The sequence below is a fragment of the Symphalangus syndactylus genome, chromosome 22 (genome assembly GCF_028878055.3).
Source record: "Symphalangus syndactylus isolate Jambi chromosome 22, NHGRI_mSymSyn1-v2.1_pri, whole genome shotgun sequence".
NCBI classification, from domain to species: Eukaryota; Metazoa; Chordata; class Mammalia; order Primates; family Hylobatidae; genus Symphalangus; species Symphalangus syndactylus.
Window position 1 is genome coordinate 66,088,277 of NC_072444.2, and position 24,873 is coordinate 66,113,149.

General features: G+C 36.7%; 1 protein-coding gene across 2 annotated transcripts in view; it reads right to left on the bottom strand.

Moving 5' to 3' along the window:
- Positions 1–24,873, bottom strand: part of LRP1B (LDL receptor related protein 1B) — a 1,943,477-nt gene that overhangs the window by 1,106,764 nt on the left and 811,840 nt on the right. The window lies entirely within an intron of this gene.

Below are 24,873 nucleotides of genomic sequence, written 5' to 3' on the forward strand. Positions count from 1 at the left end.
TACAAAACAATCTGACTTTCATCATCTACCCACAATGTCGGCAAAATAGCTGTTTTAGTATATTTCATAAGGAAGGATATTAAATAGAGAAAAGTTAAGTAACTTGTTCAAAGCCAAGCAACCGGCCCAATAGTATGCACTAGAGCTTTCTAGTCTTGTAAATGAAGCCAATTTACCCCTTCTCATGGGGTCCCATTTTATGAACTCACAGGAGGCAATGGCCCCTTCTTCAGTGATCCCCTTGTTAACAGTGGCATTGATTATTGATGCTTGAAAATTGTTGAAATTATCGTTAATGTTTGAAAATATTAACCCAGTGCATTGTCTCCCCGCTTAAATCTTATTCCCAGCAGCTTTCTATTTTGAGGCTGAGCCCTCAGTTTTATCAATCCACGACAAGAGAGGACAGACACACTCCTCTTTAAGCAAGACAATGGGCTTAAGGAATGGGCAAGGGAAAAGATTTTCTAATACAGCATACTATAGCAAATACTAAGTCAAAGGTGGGCTTCCCTGTAAAAGAATACATTTTTAATATAAGAGGAGCAATAGAAAATCTCTACCTGATACCAGGGTATCTTGGGGAACAGAAGAGAGACAGGGTGACATTATAGCCTGAGCATTAGGTATGTCCAAGCCATGGTCGGATCTGCAAATTGTTGAGGGAAAAACTGAAAGCAGAGAGGATAGGATTCCATTCCCTTTTTGAAATCTAGGAAGAGGAAGCTGCGTAGGGTGATTCTTGAATCAATATGGACCATCCTTTGCACAGTTAAGAATCTCTCTCTTTGCTGTGAGACTTGAGAGATGACGTATTTTACAGTACCCTAAATATCACCATTTAGGGATACATAGGAAAAAGAGTAAAAACTAAGCATTTCTGCCCACGATCTGGGTAAATTTACAACCTCCCCTACATATCACAATTCTACATGTTCCCCTTCTTATGTCTTTATTTCTAAACCACAGATATAGAATTAATGGCATCTTAAATTTAAATCAGACATTGAAGAGATGTAGCATCCCATTCAAAATTATTGATTTTGCAAATCAGCATGGTCAGTAGAGCAGGAGTTTTGAGATATGAATATCCAAGATTAAAATTGCTGTCCTATAACTTACGTATTATCTGAGCTTGAAAATTTTTCTGCGTATCTGTTTACTCATTGCAAAATGAAGACAACAAAACCTTCATCAGCAGGTCATAAAGAAGATTAAATAAGATATTATATATAAAATGCTTAGAAAAAGGAGTGTTATTCTGGAAATTACTATTACTACTGCTGCTGCTGCTGCTACTAATGGCTTCACTATTTTGCATGAGATACGCCAGCTGGCTAGGACAAAATATGAACCACTGATACAGAAGAAAACTGAAGTATTCTCCTGCCTGTATTTTTCCACCTTAAAATTGAGAAATTTATGTAGTTCCATGATACCTTCAATCTCATTCCTCAAAACAAAAATAGACAGTAAAAGTAATAGGAACACAAGTACAAATATCCAATACAGCATATTTCACAAACTCCAAAAGTCAGGTATAAAATAAATGGTTTTGTGTGTTTCTAATAATCCAACGATCTACTTTCAAATGGCTTAAGCAAGTTATTCAAAAATATATAAAATATCAAACACAATCCTTAAATTTGAACCCAAATTCTTGTGATGTAAGATTAATTTTTTCCATTCTTTTTTTCATTTAAATGCTCCCTAAACTTCTGTATTCTGACCTAATGGCTCTTCTCAAAGATTTCCATTCTCTCTGGATGCAGGAAATCCTGAAAACCTTGTCAAAATCCTTTTTTATCACTAAATTCACGGGTCGTTTATGTAGGCTCAAGAGGTTTTTCCTAGTCCTGATAAACATCAAGACTCCCAGATGTTACTCCAACTTGCCTGTACCTCTAGACCTCTTGGAGCTTCACTCATCGCTAGTTTTCTGGTCCAGTGGAGCATTACATAACTTCTTCCCAACCTTTCCACAAACTCAGAACTGAGCTTAAAAGTGAAAAATAGATGTCATGGTAGTGCAAAGGAAAACACACACACACACACACACACACACATACACACCTGAACAAGGAAACCACACATACACACAGCTGAACAAGGAAACCACACACACACACACACACACACACCTGAACAACGAAACCACACACACATACATGTACTCACATACCTGAACAAGGAAACCACACACACACATACACACCTGAACAAGGAAACCACACATACACACAGCTGAACAAGGAAACCACACACACACATACACACATACCTGAACAAGACCCTCTCCCCAAAAGCAGCATAAACAATAATAGAGTAGTCCTGACCATAAAGAAACTCTTAAAAAATAAATGCTTTTTCCTTTATATAACGAATTATAAGGAAAAGAAAATAAGAAAGAGCATCTCCTAGTAAGTACCCCCAGGTGAACACTGGTTTTCTTCATGGTTTTGTTGTGGTTACGGCAAATACTTTTTGATCCTGTCATGTTATTCCAGATTCTAACTTCCCAGATAATTAACCGTTTGTCTCCTTTCTATCTTTCCCTTGATAACTCTATTTTTAAATATCAGTTATATCCAGGATTCTGAAAATGACAATATATTCACATCAGATTAAGAGGATGGGAGAGGAAGATGGATTTCAGTTAGGATATTATTTGTGCTCCTCAATTACTTTTCATAAAGGCTGTATGCATTTGATATTGTCCAATCTGTCTAATAAATGCTGCTAAATTACTGATTCAAGGCAAGGACATGAAGCCTGATTTTTGAGGATATCTGACTTTCTTGTATTAAGAAAGTCTATACAAGGAAATCTTATTTTATTATATTTTAAAATTGGAATAATAAATGTGATGCCAATAATCAAGAACACAATAACTTGCTTCTCTAGATATACATTAATAAATGCTTATCAATATTCCAAAAGCCATGGAAAATACAAAATAGCATAGTAAGTTCTCTTTTGTTTAAATTTTTCATATATACGATTCAAAAGTAAAATATTTTATTCAGGATGGTATTGTTTCTCCTTTTCCAATGAATAATCCATTGTAAACACAGAGACCTCCATCTAACACGGAGAATAGGAACCTGGATTAGAAAGAACTCTTCTTGCAAACAAAATATTTGTAATAACATAACTGTTAAAAAAGCAATCATGCCATTAAATTTAGATAAAATATTAAAGGGTTTTTTTTGGCAAATTACTGGATTACGGTAATAATTTCATTTTTGCTGTTTTAGGGCTAATACCACAATCCGATGAAATGGATTTTCAAATTATCCACAACAAGGAAGACTAATAAACGTGGACTTTGTGCAGATATCATATGGAAGATGGGCCAACATTCATGGTCATTTATTTTTCTTGCACTCTATGATAATCAAGGGCTGCAGAAAATCGAATTATTTTTCTGATTATTAAATGCCTCTTCAAGAGCTAAATACATTTTAAAATAATTTTTGTTAGAAACTTTTATGAAACAAGATTATCTCCATAATTTCTCAAATAGAGTTATATGCAACATGTATCTCTTGAGAAATAAGGTCATTGCAAACAGTCACAGACTATACTAGGTAACATAGTTCTGTTTGTTGTTTAGATGATTTTCCTCTCACCCATATTTTTAGGCTGATTGTCCTTAACTCGTCTTTGTATTCCATTTTCCTTCTAATCTAGGTAAAAGGTGAAATACACCAAGTTTCTTCAGAGTTTTGTAATCAAAGGGAGAAAATCGGCATAGTTTTCTTACGATGGAAAAAAATGACATGAACTAGAACATCTGGAGAAGACTTCATGGAGGAAGCGGAATTGAGTTGGCCTTTAAGGATTAGAATAATTTATAGAGGTGAAGAGATTAGAGACCCAAAAAGAAGAAATTGTGAGGGACTAAAGTTGGAAAGCAGCAAAGATTGAACAGATAACAGTGAAAAGATGAGTGTCACTAGATTGATACTCCGTGTGGCTAAAAGGTGAGCTATATGTTTATAATACTTTACCTAAAATTTCAGAATTTGAAATACTCTGAAAACCCAAACTTTTTAAAACCTAATATAAATAATCCTATTGCGAAGTTTAAGAAATGCATAAAAACAAAATTAACATTAAACTTGTGATGATTATGTAAAAGATATTAAACATAGTGCTTTACCTTCATGATTTCCTTTATTCTTATAAGATGAATATTCGTTTACACAGAGAGACATCTACTGAGCTTGTCATCTGTGGCAAGGCATTGGGAGTACAAACCAACTAAGACATGTGCTTGTCAAGAATGGATAGTATGATACAGATAAGTTAATTTTTTAACAAGATGCAATGTAAGTGATTTGATAAAAGTATTTTCAGAATTTATCTAGATCGACAATAGGAAATGCTTCCAAGGAGAAAGCATTGCCTGAGGTGAGATTTTAAGTTGATAAATATGAGTTAACTCGATAAAGGAAAGGACATTATAATCTAAAAGAATATTATATTATAAAGCAGAACTGTGGAAAAGCATGGCCATGGAAAGAAAGTGGGAATTAGGATGGCCAGAATGAAAGATTTATTATATACAGAGGAAAACTGTGAAATGGGGTGTGTATTTTTGTGGGGAAATGAAAATGCAGTAGGCAAATCAGGTAAACCAGTGGTTCCCAGCCGATGAAGACTTTGTCCCCCAGATACATTTGTCAATGTCAGGGCGCATTTTGTGGGTTGCTACAATGGGCAGGGAATACTGCTCTTATGTAGTAGATGAAGGCCAGAGATAGTGCTAAACATCCTACAACGTACAAGAAAGTCCCCCACAACAAGGAATTATCTGGCCTAAAATGTCAGTAGTGCCAAGTTTGTGAATCCTGTAGACCTGTGTGTGCAAACCCAGAGAGTTGGAGCTTTATCTGGAAAGCCCTGATAAATCATTGAAGGGCTTTAGGCCCTACAATAACATATAATTTTCATTTACAAACATCATTCTGGCAGCAATTTTGGGGCTGGATCAGAGAAGTCAGGGGAAATATCATGGTAGCAGGACCTGTTTTTAACCTATTGCATCAATCTAGGAAAAAAATGATGGTGGCAGCAGAGGGGAAGAAAGGAAGGAGCTAACAATGAGAGATAAATGAGATGAAATTCACAGGGCTTAGTGAGTGTATGTGGCTATAAAAAGAAAGAAGTTAAAATGACTCACAGACTTCTGGATCCAGTAAGTGGAATAAAAGTAATGTTATTCAAGCAGGCAACACAGGGAAGAGAGCAGTGTTAAAGAGCAAAGATAATGAGTTTGATTTTAGATCTTTTAAATTGAGTTACCCGAAGGACATATGGAGTTTACCAAATATTTACATGCATGAAGTTGAGCAAAGTAAAATGCAAGGAAACACTAATTGCAGTGAGGAAATCGCAAGAACAATTTTAGTGTAATAGTGCCAATGGTGATAGTCACAGTCGTGGATGGGTGAAATTTGGGGGCACTGACAAATAACAGGGATAAAATAGTATTTACTGCTCAAAAGAGTCCTTTGTGTAGATAAGCAAACTGAGGCTCAGTAAACCTTAATACATTTTCCAAGAACACAGGAATAGTTAGATTCGAATCCACATCTATATTTTTCAGAAAACAAATTTTTCTTTCTACTACATCATGTTATGCCTATTCCACCAAGTTATTTCTCCATATATCCCTTTGCTGCCTTCTCCTAAAAAGAAAGGAACTAAAATAATAGATCACAATTCAAGACATCAGTTGGACCATGTTTACAAATGTACATGGTCAATGAATGTTTTTTTGTTTGTTTGTTTGTTTGTTTTCTTGAGACGGAGTCTCGCTCTGTCGCCCAGGCTGGAGTGCAGTGGCGCAATCTCGGTTCACTCCAAGCTCCGCCTCCCAGGTTCACGCCATTCTCCTGCCTCAGCCTCTCCGAGTAGCTGGGACTACAGGCGCCCGCCACCACGCCCGGCTAATTTTTTGTGTTTTTTTTTAGTAGAGACGGGGTTTCACCGTGGTCTCGATCTCCTGACCTCGTGATCCGCCCGCCTCAGCCTCCCAAAGTGCTGGGATTACAAGCGTGAGCCACCGCACCTGGCCAATGAATGTTAAAAGTATAGTCTGCCTTTTCCTCTTCTCTATATTGCTGGACAGAGCAATATAGATAAATTTCTTAGGCTGTAGTTTGGAAGCATGTTAATTAACTAATTTGCTTCCAATCATCTTCTTCTGTAGAAGGAGCGATTGAAAGACAGATGTGTACGTAGATACAGAGAGAGAGATTGACCGACCAACCTAGTATATAGGTGTGCACGCATCTATATAATGTGATAATTTAAAAATGTTTATTTATATTCAGGTTAATGCTTAGGTAAGGATACCAGAAGTCTGACTTCCAGATAAGTAAGGTATCATGAATCTAAATAAAAAAGGAACAAATGTCATCCAGATACATGGTTAGGTTATTCTATATACATATATACATGCCTCTATATACTAGGTCCATCTATCTATCTGTAATCTATCTACCTACACACATATATACTCACTCCTGCATGTACATTCATATACATAGACAGCCAGTTTAATGCAGTGGGTAAGAACACTGGCTCCATGATCTTAACTTTCTCTGCTGTAACCTGTGACAGAATACTCAATCTCTGTACCTCACTTTTATCATCTGTAAAATCCAAAAGAATGAAGCCTATCTTAATGAGTTGTTGTAATTATTAAATGAGACTGTGTCTATAGAACATTTAGGACCAAGCTTATCATCTGGTAAAATGCACAAGAAACGTTAGCTAATTTTTTTCCTTCTCCTCCTCTCTCCTCATGCCCAATCCTTCCACAGGATCATATGTGTAAATTAGTGGTTTTAGGTTCCTATAATCTGTGCTAGACCCAAGATATAATTTCAAGGAAGAGTGGCAGGTTCCAGTTAGGACTCAATATTTAAGCCCTCTAATCTGATTTGCAAGAGAGCTCTACTTCGAGGTATTCTGCTCCTGCAAAGCTAATAATTACGTGGTGTTCATATCTCATTCAGTTACTGTTCTGGGAGTATTTCTCCTCATGAACCTTGCAGCATACACAGTGCAAATGGAAGGATAAAACGTTGCCAGTCATTTGTCTGTGACCATTACTACATCATGAATGCTGGGCTCAGGCAAATCCGTCTCATACAGGAAGAGTTCTGAGGAGAAGCAATCAGATTTAAAACACCTGAGGGGGTGGGAAGTGGTTGTGAGTGTGTTTCTAGACAAAGAAGCAGTGAGTTGACCTAAATTCTGTTACTATCGCCATTACATATTAACTGGTGACCTTCTTTAAATGACTACCTTTTTGAGTTCTAGCTTCTGTATTAGCAATACAAAAGGGTCATGTCAGCAATCTCTGAAATCTCCCTCAACTCTAATTGCAACGACTATATCATAAAAATAAAAAACTTTAGTTTTGGTGGCTTTGTAATAGTTTTAAAATGTTTGAGGCTGGCCAGGCGCGGTGGCTCATGCCTGTAATCACAGCACTTTGGGAGGCTGAGGCGGGTGGATCACCTGAGGTCAGGAGTTCGAGACCAGCCTGGCCAACATGGTGAAACCCTATCTCCACTAAAATTACAAGAATTAGCTGGGCATGGTGGCAGTCTCCTGTAATTCCAGCTACTGGGAAGTCTGAGGCAGAAGAATCGCTGAAACCCGGGAAGCGGAGGTCAAAGTGAGCTGAGATTACACCATTGTACTCCAGCCTGGGGGACAAGAGCAAAACTCCGTCTAAAAAAAAAAAAAAAATTGGGAGGTCGAGGCTGGTGGATCACGAGGTCAGGAGATCGAGACCATCCTGACCAAGATGGTGAAACCCTGTCTCTACTAAAAATACAAAAAATCAGCCAGGCATGGTGGCAGACGCCTGTAGTCCCAGCTACTCTGGAGGCTGAGGCAGGAGAATGGCGTGAACCCAGGAGGTGGAGCTTGCAGTGAGCTGAGATCCCGCCACTGCACTCCAGCCTGGGTGACAGAGCGAGACTCTGCCTCAAAAACAAAACAAAAAAAAACTATCTATCTATGTATCTATGTAACTATGTATCTATGTATCTATGTGTCTGTCTGTCTATCTATCTATCTATCTATCTATCTATCTATCTATCTATCTATCTATCTATCTATCTATGTTTGAGGCTTAGGGTAAGGATACCAGAAGTCTGACTTCCAGATAAGTGAGGCATCATGAATCAGGATCAAGAAGGAACAAATACCATCTGGATATATGGTTATACTGAAAGTTCTTGCTTGTTTAAAGTATTTTATTAGAAAAGACGAGATCATGCTGAATCAACTAATATACTGATAAAATATGCTGAATAGAGAAACAGGAGTTTCTCCCTGAATTTGTGTCTATCTAGTCTATGCTCAATGCATTTGATTCCTGTCATGGTGTTGCACCTGGATTCTATTAATATTTTTCTACAAACTGACTATTATAGATAAAAAAAAAACTTAGCTAAGTGAGGTTATTCTATATTTTGAATAGTGAGCAAAATGACTAATCATCAACTCTTAAATTCAGGGCTGTGGGCATTATTATGTTACTAAAACATCCATAAATATTTGAAGATTAAACAATGTTTGCTCCAGAATTGCACAATCCAAACTTAGTACTATAAATAACCAGCATACCTTCAGACTAATGTAATCAAATCAGTCAACAGAACTATATGTCCCAATTACATTTTTAAAAATATAAAACTGGACTAATGGAGTTTATACAATTTTCAGTAAGTCATCTTAGAACAAAACAAAACAAATCTGACAATCAATCTCACATTTTAACAACTCTTATTCACCAGAAAGAGGTCATCGTAGTATTCTATATGTGTTTCACAAGAAAAACCAATATTTTTTATTGAATATAATTTGAAACAATTAAAGGAATTCAACATCAACTTTCAGAATAGACATATTGCGTGTTAAAATTTCAAAACTCTGTAAGTGATCTATTAGTACACAATAAAACCAGAACGATATCTTGTTCTTTTCCTAACTCCAGGTGAAATATTTTTGAAAGCTCCTGAAGTCTCCTCTCAACTTGTTTCTAAAGCAATGTAATTGTAAGATTCAATTTTATTAACAACTATCTGACAATATTAGCCCGTTTCCTGGCAAGTGCAAGAAGTTCTATAGATCACTTAAAGATAATAAGGAATTCTACTTTTTGGATAACAAACTTTTTTGTTTTGTTTTGTTTTGAGACAGAGTCTCACTCTGTCGCCCAGGCTGGAGTGCAGTGGCACCATCTCGGCTCACTGCAAGCTCCACCTCCCGGGTTCACGCCATTTTCCTGCCTCAGCCTCCTGAGTAGCTGGGACTACAGGCACCTGCCACCACGCCCAGCTAAGTTTTTGTGTGTTTTTAGTAGAGACGGGGTTTTACCGTGTTATCCAAGATGGTCTCGATCTCCTGACCTCGTGATTCGCCCGCCTTGGTCTCCCAAAGAGCTGGGATTACAGGCATGACAAACTTTTAAACGGAATGAGACTCTGTAGTAAGTTAAGGAGTCTACCTAACTATATTCGTGTGTAGCTAAAAGCCAACTTTGATTTGACATTGGTGTAAGAGGTGCATTGATGTCTAGTTTAACATGTAGCCCCTTACCTTCTTTCCTGCCTATCCTTGATCCTTACCTATTGTCAGTCAAGTAGTCAAGTAGTTTCTAAGCAGCAGCATGATGGTAACTGCTAATCTGACTCATCACACTTCCTTAGATCAGGCTGGTAAGGAGACAATGAGCTCAAATGAATTTTAAAAAAATGTATTAGTTATAGCACAGGAGAAAGCACGAGCTTCTTGCTCAATTCAATTCTCCTTTCCCCTCAAGTCCCATTGGGTTGATATGGAGGTGGGAATTGGCAGATGTTGTACATACAGTGTGTCTGTCGCAGCTAAGGAGCCATGAGCTCAGGAAACTCTTAATCTTTGTTTCTTTTCTTTTTCTTTTTTTTTATATGGGAGGGAGGGGGAACTCCTAATCTTATAAAGAGATTGCGAACAAATAAAAATTTAAAATTTAAAAAACACTGATCATTCTCCCTTCTGGAGAGAAATATTGTCTTAATAGGAATGTAAACAAATCTTCCCCAGGGAGGATAGGGAGCATTCTTTGTACTGCACTGTGATGTCTTTGGAAAGGGAGATACTAGCCTTTAATATTGAAGAATATAAATAAATCTGAGCAAATTGTCTGTTAAGGTCTAGATGTGAAGAAATGTGCAAAGTTTATGGAGAGTTGTCTCCAAACATCTGTCCCCTTCCCCAGACTAATTATGCTTGTTCTACCCCACATCTGCTACTTGTAGCTTCCTAGAATTATTTCATATTGTGATTTCACTTCATCTAGCAAACTTCTATTTCTATTTTAAAAATGATCTTAGAGGTCATTCTTCTCTGTGAACTCTTCCTAGACAAGCTACTCAGATCTACTTGTTCCACTTCTATATGCTTTTAGCATTTTGCCTATATGCTGATCTTGGCAACTATGGAGATATTCTGTAATGGTTGATTTTTTTTTTGTCTTCTCCACTGCACTGCAGACTCCTTAAGGACAAATATAACTTCACAGATGCAACTATGTCTGCCTATTTCCTAACACAAATCCTGATGACTTGTTACATTAATTAATTTACTTTTCTTAATCTGAGTTTATCTTCTGCGAAATGAGCCTATAGCCACCTAGCCTATCATGAAATGTATTTTGTAAAATTTGAATGCAGTCTCATCTTGGAATCTCACTTCTCTTCTCTTGGCTATATTGGTAATGCTTACTGAATGACCAATTCTGCTATGGACATTTTCACCAGTATGTCTCACCGACATGGATTGCTTCTCCCATATCTAACTGAAAAAAAAAGCGTGAATTTTATATATCATCTAAGGCCCCTGACTTTTTTTTTTTTTTTAATAAAGCATTGTATAAAGTTCATTGCCTAGTAGTTTTCAGCTAATGTCTGTGTTCTGAAAATGATTAGGAGAATGTTCTCAATGTTCTGTGTTCTGTCTGTTCAGAGCATTCTTTTTTTTCTTGAAAACAGATGGGTCAAAGTCATTGCTACTTCTGATGAGTATTTCTTAATCAGGTCACGGTGGCCTCTTTGTTTTTGTTTTGCCTTGTTTTTATATATATATATAAAGGAAACTGTTACAGTTACTGCATGTTCCCCTTGAAAGTCTTTTTGTATTCCATATCTGCCTTTTAAAAATGCAAAAAAAAATTATGTTTCAGGGTACTATAATCACCAAGTCATGGTAAAGTCAGAAATTTACTTCAGATTTTCTCTTTTCCATTGCATTCTTTTTTATTCATTAGAAGGCAAACCACCTTGATTTTCATATTGCTTAGTAGCATAATTTGTTTTTCAGCTCTTGGAATATCTGTGTTTTCCCATAATCTTCACTTTTTTAAAATCTTTTTTTAATGTCTTCAAAGTCAACAAAAGCCCACAAATATAACATTTTATTTCTATTACAGGTTTGTAATGGTATACCCATTAAGACTAATTTTTTACAGCATAAGCATTCATCCTTGAAAACATAACATTCGCAAATACACAAATGACTTTAAGAGCAGCATTTTTCTACAACTGACATTCAGCTTGAGAATCATGGTAGTTACTCAATAGGGGATAAATGTCATGGCACTAAGATAGAAATATTTCGTCCTTCTAACTTTGTGGATTGGGATATTTCTAATTTAATGGTAGAATCATTTACCTCATCTAGGCAATCGGAGATTATGATCCCATGATTTACCACATTTCAGCTCCCTTTTTTCTTTTATTAATTGAAAGAACATGGACACTACTATTGTTGGCCAATAGATGCATCTTTCACTAAGTCTTCTTATCACAGTTTTCAAATATTCACAACACAAAATTATTATGAAATAAATAAAAAGCATACTGTCCAAGTCCTGGTAACAGTAAAAATAGTAGCTCATAATAGTATACTATTTTGTGGTTTACGAATTACGTTTGCTCTTTCATTTAGGATTCACAGCAGCTATGTAGGTGGGCATCACCACCTCCATGTAAAAATTTTAAAGTGAAGCTGAAATAGTTAGATAAATATTCAAAGTCATACAACTATAACTTACTAGGACCAAGTTATAAATCCAGATCTTCTGAGTCCAACTGTAGCATTTATTTTATAAACTGCTTTCCTGTGGAGGTTTTGTCTTGTGTTTTATTTTTTGTCATCTAAGAGAATTTTTTATGTATATTCCTTCACATTTTTGCAGAAGTGTCTCGGAGTGTGCATATGTGTGTGATATGAGTGTATCAATATGTGAATATGTATGCGGGAGGTAAAATGATGACATTCCTGATCTCCTTTTTAAAATCATGGCCTCCATCAGAAATTTTTTTTATGTTTTCTTTTTTTCCAAAACTAGGGTCTTAAAGAAAATTTATTATGCAAAAAAAGGTTGCTGCTAAAATAAAAATGTTAAAGCTCTCATCTAAAGACAATATATTTCTGTCTATCTGTGACTTCTCTTTTGACATCCCACAGAATGAATGAACATATATGATTACTGAATGATGTGGTTTGGCTCTGCGTCCTTACCCAAATCTCCTGTCCAATTGTAATCCTCAGTGTTGGACGTGGGGCCTGCTGGGAAGTGACTGGATCATGTGGGCAGTTTCTAATGGTTTAAAACCATCCCTCTGGGTGCTGTTCTGAAGATATTGAGTTCCCACAAGATATGGTTGTATGGTTGCCTGTAGAACTGTGAGTCACCTGAACCTCTTTTCTTTATAAATTATCCACTTTCAGGTATTTCCTTATAGTAGTGCATGAACAGACTAATACACTGAACTTCCTAGAAACAGTAATATAGTACATACTCCTGCTTTGTCACCCAGGCTGGAATGCAGCAGCACCATCTTGGCTCACTGCAACCTCCACCTCCCAGGATCAAGTGATTCTCCTGCTTCAGCCTCCCAAGTAGCTGGGATTAAAGGCACCCACCACCATGCTAGGCTAATTTTTATATTTTTAGTAGAGACAGGGTTTCGTCATATTAGCTAGGCTGGTCTTGAACTCCTGACCTCAGATGATCTGCCCGCCTCAGCCTCCCAAAGTGCTGGGATTGCAGGTGTGACTCACCATGCCCAGCCCAGTACATACTCTTTTTTAAAAAGACAGAAAGAAATCAAGCTTACTGAGTAAGGCTACTTGTTAAAGAGGTTGAATTTGAACTCAAATTTATATCTCCATGAGAGATTTGATAGCTTTCTATCATATCTTTTACTTTTTTCAGTTAATTCATTGTTGATTAAGACACTGAATAAGACACATTTATAGGCATGGGAAGAAAAGCATTAATTCATTTCCTTATTCAAAACTATTTACTTTGTATCCTTTTTTAACATAGCAGTGAAATAGCTACAAATACTACAGCTTCACAGATAAGTTAAAGCCAGTTCCTACTACAAGTTCACAATATGATGGGGAAAAGAGACAAAGGTAAGAGCACAGTACAAGATGATAAATGGTTATCCCAAGATGAGGTGGAAGCCAGAAGAAGGAACAATACTGTTATATGAGAAAAAAGAGTTCAGTTATTTTGAACAGAAGTTCACTAGGAAAGAGAGACATAAACAACACACACAAATATCAGGGACATAAAAATCATAATTTTTTTAAAAAAGACCACTAATTTGGCATAATTGGTGTTTATTACGGCAGAGAAGGCTGAAATAGAGTACTTTAGGGTCACGCTAAGGACCTTGTCTGCCATTAAAGGTATTTGGCATTTATCATTCAAGAACTGGAGATCTAGCACTTTGGGAGGCTGAGGCGGGTGGATCACGAGGTCAGGAGATCGAGACCATCCTGGCTAACATGGTGAAACCCTGTCTCTACTAAAAATACAAAAAATTAGCCAGGCATGTTGGCAGACACCTGTAGTCCCAGCTACTCGGGAGGCTGAGGCAGGAGAATGGCGTGAACCTGGGAGGCGGAGCTTGCAGTGAGCCGAGATCACGCCACTGCACTCCAGCCTGGGCGACAGAGCAAGACTCTATCTCAAAAAAAAAAAAAAAAGAACTGGAGATCTGCTGAAGAATTTTAAGCAAGATAAGATATAAGCATAGTCAGATATGACATAAGCATAATTCCTATTCTCGGGGTCTTAAAATCCACTAGAGGCAGTGAAATTATATACAAATATATAAAAATAAATTAATGAAAATTAGATTACAAATACTTTCAGACAACTAGCAGAGGCAAGAGGTATTACATGACTTCAGAGAAAGAGGAAGGCAACATGAACAGTGTGGAATTTCTATGAACTTTTTAGGAAGGGAGGGACACAGAGATGGAAAAAGAGATAAACATGCATGTTTGTGTGTGTGTGTGTGTATACATCTGTGTATTAAATAAAATACATCCATATGTATAGACATAAATAAAAACAGTGTTGGCAAGGACACAAAATTGTTAGTGCATTTGTTATTGATTGACTTTGTTAGAATAATATGAAGCATACTAACACATAGGTTTTTACTTGTCCTTTGTGGCTTCTTTGTCTAGGATTGTGGTTTAGGCCCGATATTATCTCAGATAGTTCAAATCTAACATTTAAATGATGAAAGCCTCAGAAGATCTTTAAGTAAAGGAGTATATAGTGAAATAACCAAGATCTGTCAAAAAAAAAAAGCAAATAAAACAAAAACACGAGCAGAAATTGTCTAGATGTGTGAGAGTGGAAATGGTAGGATGACTCTGCAGTTACTTCCTTGGCTTCTGGCTTCTTGCTGTCTTTTACATGGTGATGTCCCCAGAATTATAAGGTTACTGCACCCCCTAGGCTACAAGTAGTCTTGCTGTCCTTTTATAACTTTTACTATTGTCCTGTATGTCTAATGGATACCTCAAACTCCATACATTCAAAGCCGAATTCATTATTTCCCCACAAAATCTGTTCCTCTTTCTGTATTATGAGGTCACTACTTTTTGCTTAATCACCTAAGTCAAAATCATTGAAGTCCTCATAAATCCCTTTTCCCTTACTGTCTTACTTTTATGAATCTAATAAACATATTTGTCAATTTTGCTTAAAATTTTTAACTGTTATAGTTTAATTTTTTCTCATTTTTGTTTTTTAAATTATATTGAAAATTATGTTTTGCTATATAGTTCTATTAATTTTAATACATGTATAGCTTGATGTAACCATCATTATAATCAGGATAGAGAATAATTACATCACTCCAAAAATTCCTTTGTGCTCTATCTTTATAATCATAATTTCTCCCTAATCCTAATCACTATCAACCACTGATTTGATTTCTTCTTCACTATAATTCTTTGAAAATGTCATATAAAAAGAAAGTATGCAATATAAAACTTTTGAGACTGACCTTTACGATGCAGCATGCCTTCAGGAGCACCATGTTATGTCTATCAACAGTTCATTACTTTTAATTGTTGAGTAGAATTCTATTACATGGATGTGCTACTATTGGTTTCTCCATTGAAGGGCATTTGGCTTATATCCAGTTTATGTTAGTTATAAGTACACTTACTGTAAACATTCATGTACAGCCTTCTGGGTAAACAAAAGTTTTATTTTTCTAAGGAAATTGTCCAGGTCTGGAATTGCTAGGACACATGATAACTGTGTATTTAAATGTCTAAAAAAAAACTGCCAAACTTTCCCAGAGTGGCTTTACTATTTTCCATTCCTACCAACAAAAGATGAGTTTCAGTTGCTCTGCATCTTTGCCACCATTTGATATCAGATTTTTTTTCTTACTTTAGCAAGCCTAATTGGTTTATAGTAGTATGTCATCCTGTTTTTATTTGTATTTCCATAATAGTTGACAATGTTGAATATCTTTTCATGTGCTATTTAGCATTCTAATATTGTCTTTGATTATGTTTCTGTGCAAGTCATATCATAGCATCCCTTTTAATAACATTTTAGTGATTTATTATCTTACTGTTGAATTCTGAGATGTCTTTATATATTCTGAAAGTAAGTCCTTTATCAGATGTGGGATTTGCAAATATTTTGTCCCAGTCTGTAGCTGATTATTTTTTATACTGTTAACAGTCTAAACAGTGTCTTTTGCAAAACAATCATTTTAAATTTTGGCAAAATTCAATTTATCTAGTTTTTCTTTAATAGCCTATTTATGTCATGCCTCTGAATATTTTGCCCAGGTTATAATTCTTTCCTCTGTCAACTTCATTCTGCTATTAAGCCCAACCAGTAAATTGTTAATTTGGTTTTGGCATTATTGTTTTAAAATTCTCATTTGTTATTTCTTTTTATCTTCTGTTTCTGTGGTAAGAGTTTCTAGCTTTCTATTCACTTCAAGAATGTTTATAATTTATTGCTAAATATTTTTTAAAAGCCACCTAAAGTCTTTGACAAATAATGACAACATGTGACATGTGTGTCAAATGAATTGAGATATTGTTGCTTCTTTGTATGCTAAATCATCTTGAATTGGGCCTAGTATATTTTCAGTATTGATGTTATGAAGTGCTGGGTCTTATTTTAAGTTCTATGGAGGATGCTGATATTTTAATGCTAGCAGGCAATCAACCTGGTTCAGGCCACACGTTCCAATTTGCCTTCTGTTGACTGTGGTTGTAATGTCACTTTGAAGCCTTTGAAATGCTGTTCAGACCTGTTCTGTAGGTGTACTACCCAGTGACCAGTCAGAACTGGTTGATATTGTATTAGCTCAATTCTCAAAATATAACTCAACCTCTTGGGATCTAAGGTACCTCAGACTTTTGGTTTCTGTGGGATCCCATTACCACTGAAGCCACTGCCACCATAAGCTCAACTGGGAGCTAAGACACAGATAATAGAGGAAAGAGGAAACAGAAGAAAGCAGGAGATTTCTGCCCTTTGAGACTCAGGGGTACCCTTTCCCACTTCTCTAGCATGGAACTAGGGGCTGCTTCTGGAGCTCTTTCTGACTGCATCTTATGGCTCTGTGCTGCATTGAGGTCAGGTCAGGGGTTGCTGGAAGGAAAAAGTGGTCAACTACAAAGTGATTCATTAGCACTTTGAATTACAGTCTTCCACTTGAATTCATCTACTCCTACATATGTATCAGAGTTCTAATTAGCTGTTCTATTCTTTCTGTCCAGATTTTACACATGCATTCAGAAAGAATAAGTGAAGGAAGTGTCCGTATTCCATCCAAGCCAGAGTCAGAACTAGTCACTTTAGTTTTTATCTTCCTCATTTCTTATCTAGACTGTTTCCAAAGCCTTCTAAATTATCTGTGGGGTCAGTTTTGCCCTCTTCAAATCTATGCTCTAATTTGCTACTACAGTGATCTATATAAAATGAAAATCTGACTCTGTCACATCTCCATTTAAAGAACCCAAAGTTCTTCCTTGATCTAGCAGGTAACATTAAAGCTTATTTTCATGGTGTAAAAGACCGTTCATGACTCTCCTTGTTCTAGTTTCTAAATCCAGTTTCTTTTCTCATGCCTTCTCCCTAATGATGACCAGCCTGCCATTCATAGGATATGACAGGCATTCATGACTCTTGTTGCTTCCTTGCTTTTTCTCTCAGTGAGAATGTGTTTCTCCTCCCTACTTCACTTGGCTAACTTCCTTTTATTCTTCAGAACTGACAGGAATCATGCTACTTTCCAGAATATTTTCCCTGAACTTCAGGCTAAGACTTAACATGCTTCCTCTGGTCTTTTTATATGACTTTTTCCAAAAAATATATTGTTTTACTCTACATTTTATGTCTATACTTTTTTTTTCCCTAATTAGACTATAAGTGATTAAAGGGCAGGAATCTTGCTTCTTTGTGTTTGTCATCTCACTACTGCTTGTGGTAATGCAAAAAAAAAAAAAAAAAGCATTCAAAACCACTGACTTTAATTGAACATATAATGAACTTTCTAGAGTCAATGCTCTGGGCCTATGATGAAATAGAGATTAAGTCTTGAGACAATTTTAGGCTTTTCTTTTACTGTATATTAGGTTTGAAACTTGGCTTTACCGTATACTAGATGTATGCCAGTCAACAAGTTAAACATCCCTCATTACCTCAGTTTTCTCATTTGAAAAAAAAAGAGATGATAATAGTACTTATCTCAAAAAGCTGCAGAGCCTTGCAGAAACAATCATAAGCGGAGAGCAACAGGAATGGTTAGTGATACAAGCCAGCATTCCTTGTATATTCTCTAACCACTGGCAAAACTAGTCTCAGTTTGAATGTGTCATGGTTTCAACATGAAGTCAACCACATGAAAAGATTTTCTTTCAAATAATTTGGCCCAGAGAAGAGTCCTAGTTTATTTATTTTTCTCTTTACTTTTATTTATTTATTTATTATTTATTTTACAGGTTTAGAGGGCACTAGTGCAGATCTGTTACATGGACATATTGTGTGGTGGTGAAGGCTGGGCGTTTAGTGCACTCATCACCTGAACAGTGAACATTGTGCCAAATAGGTAATTTTTCAGCTTTCACCCCCCTCCAAACCTCCCCACCATTGGAGTCTCCAGGTGTCTCTCATTCTCCTCTATGTGTCTATATGTACCCATTGTTTAGCTCCCTCTTAGAAGTGAGAGAGACATAGTTTAATGGCAAGAAATAACTCCAATATAAAGCTTCTCACACCTCTAGCCATCTTCTTTAATCACCCATCTCATTTATAGTTTTGTGAGTAACTAAATTCTGTGCTATTTATGTAGGTTTGACCGAAGAAAAATCCCCTTCAACTTTTGAATAGTGTGGAATATGCCTGTTAAAGTGGAAAGAACAACCAAGTCTATTTCTTCTGATTACTTGCAATTTGGTAGCCAATTTTATTACAAGCCTCATGTGAGAAGCACCAGGCAGCCCTGTTTGCTGACTATATCAATTCTTTTTCAAATTGTTCAACACATTTCAAAGTCTCGGCATACAATTTCCTTGCTTTTCTTCACATGAGAGTGAGAAAAGTGTACATAAATCTTTAGAAAATGAGGCCTCTGAAGCAGCAAGAATAATGCTATTGTCAATATACTAAAAGCTGTTTTAACTCTTCTATACAATTCTTATAAAAGCAAAAATGCCTTTAGTAAATGCAGTGACCCTAATATAAATAAAAGATTACTATATACATACCATTACAAATGTTCTAAAAGGTTTTATGCAGTACTTCACTAATTTAAGTGATCTCTGTAATGACGGACTCCAAGCTATTTCATTATCATAATTTTATCGGTGACCCACCAAAGAAAAGGTAATATAATCTTCAAATTATCCTAGCTCTCTAGTATTCATCAAGGAAGGGAATTTAAACAGTCAATACCTCTTGAAAAGTAGTCGTCTTTCAGTAATACTTATTTTAAGTTGCCATGACTTAAATAGTTTTGCCTCTGGTCTAGATGTCATTTCAAACAGGAAAAAAAAAAACAAAAACAACAATAAACAATCAGGAACTTTAAAAAATTACTGAAGAAACATTTCAAACTCAAGAGAAGAGTTTGGCCACAGATATGCAAATAAGTATATATTATTGCTAAGTTTTGAGCTGCACAGACAAAACCAAGCCCAGATGCTCAAAATAATCCAGTGATGAAAATGATCTAGATTTTCAATTCTAAGATGATACATCATGGCAAATATAGGAAAAAGATAGCATTTACAGATGAGTTACATATATCCATCCATCGCTGTCACTATGCATTAAGTATGATTCGTATCTCCCTTGTACATTTTAGGAAACAAGCACAGGCTAATCTGCAGATGAAGTAGTGTTTAGCATGTACCCAGATAGAAATGAGCAGCTTTCAACAATGCCTAATTTGAGCCATTCTGAGCATCTGCTTATTGTATGTCTTAACCATGTATGTAATTCTCACTTCAGTTATCTCTAATAATTCCTACAGGGATTTTTTTTATCTTGAACTGTACAAAAACAAAGTTATGAAAATTTTACGCATACACACCTTTCTCAGATCAGTTTCCAGTTCCTCCTCATTAAAGAAATAGAGATTGGCTTAGATCTAAATGTCTTCTCTCCCTCTTTCCCTCCCTCTCTCTATGCTGTATGACTCACTATTTTTATGTCTCACAATGCTTTATTTTCAATTTAATACACTTCTCTTCATGTTTCAGTGACACAGTGGAAACTAGCCAGATGTTAAATAATACCATTCTCTTTTCCTAGTTACATAGCAGCACTACAGTTTTTAGCTTTCCTTGTACTTAAGTAGGGACCATATAACTCATCCCCAAAGAATGCGGATGGAAATAACATGAACTTCATCCAGGCCTTGCCACAAAAACCATTCATGGGATTATCCACACATCTTTCCTCTTCTACTGCCATTTTTAAAAGATGTCAGCATCATAAGATGAAAAGATCTTGGCCCTAAGTCATTATTTAAAGGAGGAACTGCCTGAACTGCATAGATATAAACTTTGTGTAAAACTAATATTTGGAGGGGTGTTTATGATAGCAGTCAGCATCATTATCTTGCATAATCAAAATGTTAAGGTCATTGAAAGGTATCATAACCCGGGCGGCCAGGCGCGGTAAGCTCACACCTGTAATCCCAGAACTTTGGGAGGCCAAGGTGGGCGGATCACGAGGCCAGGAGATCGAGACCATCCTGGCTAACACAGTGAAACCCTGTCTCCACTAAAAATACAAAAAATTAGCCAGGAGTGGTGGTGGGCGCCTGTAGTCCCAGCTACTCTGGAGGCTGAGGCAAGAGAATGGCGTGAACCTGGGAGGCGGAGGTTGCAGTGAGCCGAGGTCGTGCCACTGCACTCCAGCCAGGGTGACAGAGTGAGACTCCGTCTCAAAAAATAAATAAATGAATAAATATATAAATAAACAAACAAAGGTATCATAACCCAATATCATTCTGTCACTGGCCTACCATGGATATCTGAATTTTCTGTAACTACTCACAACTTTGGTTGCAATCTTCAGAATAAATGTCAATACATTATGGCAAAAAGGTAATTCACTAAATGATTAATATCTTACCAGTATGTGACAGAAATAACACCAACTTAAACCCACAAGGTCTGAGCTATAGAATAACCAGTTTAGAGAAGGATGTAAATGACCTGATTGAACTGAAAAACACAGCACGAGAACTTCAGGAAGCATACACAAGTATCAATAGGCAAATTGATCAAGCAGAAGAAAGGATATCAGAGATCAAAGGACAACTTAATGAAATAAAGCGTGAAGACAAGATTAGAGCAAAAAGAATGAAAAGGAACAAAGCCTTCAAGAAATATGGGACAATGTGAAAAGACCAAACCTACGTTTGATTGGTGTACCTGAAAGTGACAGGGAGAATGAAACCAAGTTGGAAAACACTCTTCAGGATATTATCCAGGAGAACTTCCTCAACCTAGCAAGACAGGCCAAAATTCAAATTCAGGAAATACAGGGAACACCACAAAGATATTCCTTGAGAAGAGCAACCCCAAGACATGTAATTGTCAGATTCACCAAGGTTGATATGAAGGAAAAAAATGTTAAGGGCAGCCAGAGAGAAAGGTCAGGTTACCCACAAAGGGAAGCCCATCAGACTAACAGAGGGTCTCTCTGCAGAAACCCTACAAGCCAGAAGAGAGTAGGGGCCAATATTCAGCATTCTTAATGATTCATACTTTTTAAGTCACATTTTCTCTGTTTTGTTTTGAATTTCTATTACTACATCTTTAAATTTACTAATCTTCTATTCCAAATGTATAATCGTCCATTATTCCCATGTAGTGGAGTTTTCATTTCAGCATTGTAGTTTTCATCAGTAGAAGTTCTATTTAGTTCTTTTCATAATTTCTTTTCTTTTTTTTTTTTTTTTTTTTGAGACGGTGTCTCGCTCTGTTGCCCAGGCTGGAGTGCAGTGGCACAATCTCGGCTCACTGCAAGCTCCGCCTCCCGGGTTCACGCCATTCTCCTGCCTCAGCCTCTCCGAGTAGCTGGGACTACAGGCGCCCGCCACCATGCCCGGCTAATTTTTTTGTATTTTTAGTAGAGATGGGGTTTCACCGTGGTCTCGATCTCCTGACCTCATGATCCGCCCGCCTCGGCCTCCCAAAGTGCTGGGATTACAAGTGTGAGCCACCGCGCCCGGCCCATAATTTCTTTATCTCTACTTAACATATCCAATCTTTCCTGTAGCTTCATGAACTTATGGAATACAGTTGCAAGAATTATTCTAATAGCCTTGTCTACTACTTCTATCTTCTTTGTCAGTTTCAACAGATTTTTGTCCTTAGTATGAATCAAATTTTCTTGCTTTTTTGATTGGCTGTCAATTTTTGATTGAACATAAGATAATGTGATTCACGCTTTTGTGTGCTAGATATTTTTTTGGGCCTATAATTATTTTTGAGCTTTGTTTTGTGAAGCAGTTATTTAGAAATGGGGTGAATTGTTCTGGTATTTATGTTAAGCTTTGTTTGATAGAGCCAGAACAGCATTTCAGGCTAGATATAATTTTTCCACATTAATGATGCAAAGCACTTCTGATAAGCTTACTTTACAATGTGTGAATCACTCTGGCTGATGGGAAGAGGCACTACGTCCAGTCTCCTTTGAGCTCTGTAAATTTTCCCCTCTAATCCTTACAGGTTGCTTTTTACCTGGCCTTGTATAGTTTTCTTATAAGCATGTGCTCATTAGTGTTCTCATGTGAATAATAGAAGAAAATGTTCTGCAGAACTCCAAAGTTATTTTTGGTTCCTTCCTCTTGAGAACCATTCCCTGGGAATTCTAGCCACCTTGACCTCACAGAATTCCCAGCTCTCTCTCTCTTTGGCTCAGGAAGACATTTGGGGTCTGCCTAGAGGAACCTCCCTGTGCCACAATCTGGAAGATTTTTTCAGACAATATCTGAGGTGATCAAGTGCTCACCTCATTTGTTTCCTATCTTTCAGGAAACATTGCCCTTTTTTACCCAATGCCCAATGTCTTGAAAACCATTGTTTCATACATTCTGTGTTCTGACGTTGTTTCCTTGTTTTAGGTAAAAGGGTAAATCTCATCTCTGTCATGTCCCCTTGGCTGGAATAGAAAGCCTGATTGAAATTTAAATAAAATTATGTCCCTCCTTTCCTTAAAATCTTCTCTTCACATCTCACTTAGTAACAACTAAAGTCCTAACACAGGTCTACAGGGTCCTACATAACAAAGTCCTGTTATCATTCTGAACTCATCTGCTACTCCACTTTCATTCACTTATCTGCTCTAGCCACAATGTCCCCCTTGCCTTTTGTTAAGTAAGCTAGGCATGCTCTCCGCTCTTGGCCTTTGGCGTAGGTGTTTTCTCTGTTTCAAGTGTTCTTTCCCTAGATAATCACTTGGTTGGCTCTTCAAATATTGAGTTTTCAGTGAGGAACCCTGTGGTCACTCTATGTAAATTTTACAACCCAAACCTGAGATTCTTTATTCTTCTTTCTTCCTTTATTTTTTTCTTCTCAGCACGTATTCTCATATATGTTATGTATTTAACTTTTTATCTATTTATTTTCTGTCTCTCCTCCATTGAAATATAAGCTCCATAAAGGCAGAGACTCTAATGTTTTTCCCACTGTGTTCATACTGTCTTCAACGTGACACATTATATAGGTATTTATGAAATAAATTATGAATAAATACATGATTATTAATCATTTGTGAGAGACTAGTATTTTTCTAATTGGGAGCTTGAAGGATATTGCGGTGGACAGAATAATGCCCTTCCCCCTCAACATCTTAGTCCCTGGGATCTAGAATTATGTTATGTTACAAGGCAAGGGGAAATTACAGCTGCAGATGGAACTAACATTGCTAAATAGCTGACAATGAGATGCTAACATTGCTAAATAGCTGACACTGAGATGAGGAGGTGATTTAGATTATCCAAATGGGCCCAGTGTAATCACAAGGGTCCTTACAAGTGAAAGGAGAAGTACGTGTCAATGTTAGAATGATGCAATGTGAGGAACACTTGACTGGCCATTGCTGGCTTGAATGATGGAGGAAGGCCATAGTTAAGGACAGCAGGTAGATTTTAGAAGCTAGAAAAAAAAAATGGAATCCCCTTTAGACTTTCCACAAAGAAACACACCAGTGCTGACCACTTGATTTTGGCCTAATGAGACACATTTCAGAAATCCAACGGCCATAATGATAAGATAAAACAATTTGTGTTCTTTTAAACCAGTAAATTATGGTAATCTGTTATAGCAGCAAAAGTAAACTAATATAGACTTTTTTTCTCTCCAATGTTTTTAAATTTATGATAAAGTTATTTGACACAATTCTATTTTCATTCCTCATGCTAGGCCTGAGACAACAACCTTTTCTTCTCTTTCTTCTTTTTTTGTTTTGTTTTGTTTAGAGAGACTGGGTCTTGGTCTATACATGTAGGTTAGAGTAGAGCAGCATGAACATAGCTCACTGTAGACTCTAACACCTAGGCTCAAGGGATCCTTCCACTTCAGCCTCCCAGGTAGCTAGGACTACGAGTGTGTGCCACCATACCTGGCTAATTTTTTTTTTTTAACTTTTTATAAAAACAGGGTTTTCTTATTTTGCCCAGGCTGGTCTTGAACCCCTGGCCTCAAGTGATCCTCCCACCTTGGCCTCCCAAAACCCTGGGATTACAGGTATGCGTCACTGCATATGGCCGTAGAGACAACCTTTTAATCTAGAAATCATTACCCACACTTCTGGGACATATTCTTAAGTTACTTTTTGAAAAAAAAAAAATAATTTTCTGCCCTGAATTTTCTCTGTTCATTCTGGAACACCTATAGATTTAGACAATGGACCTCCTAGATTAACCTCTAATTTTCTTTGTTTTTTCCCATCCCTTCTTGAATTGTTTCTCTATTGTCTGAGAG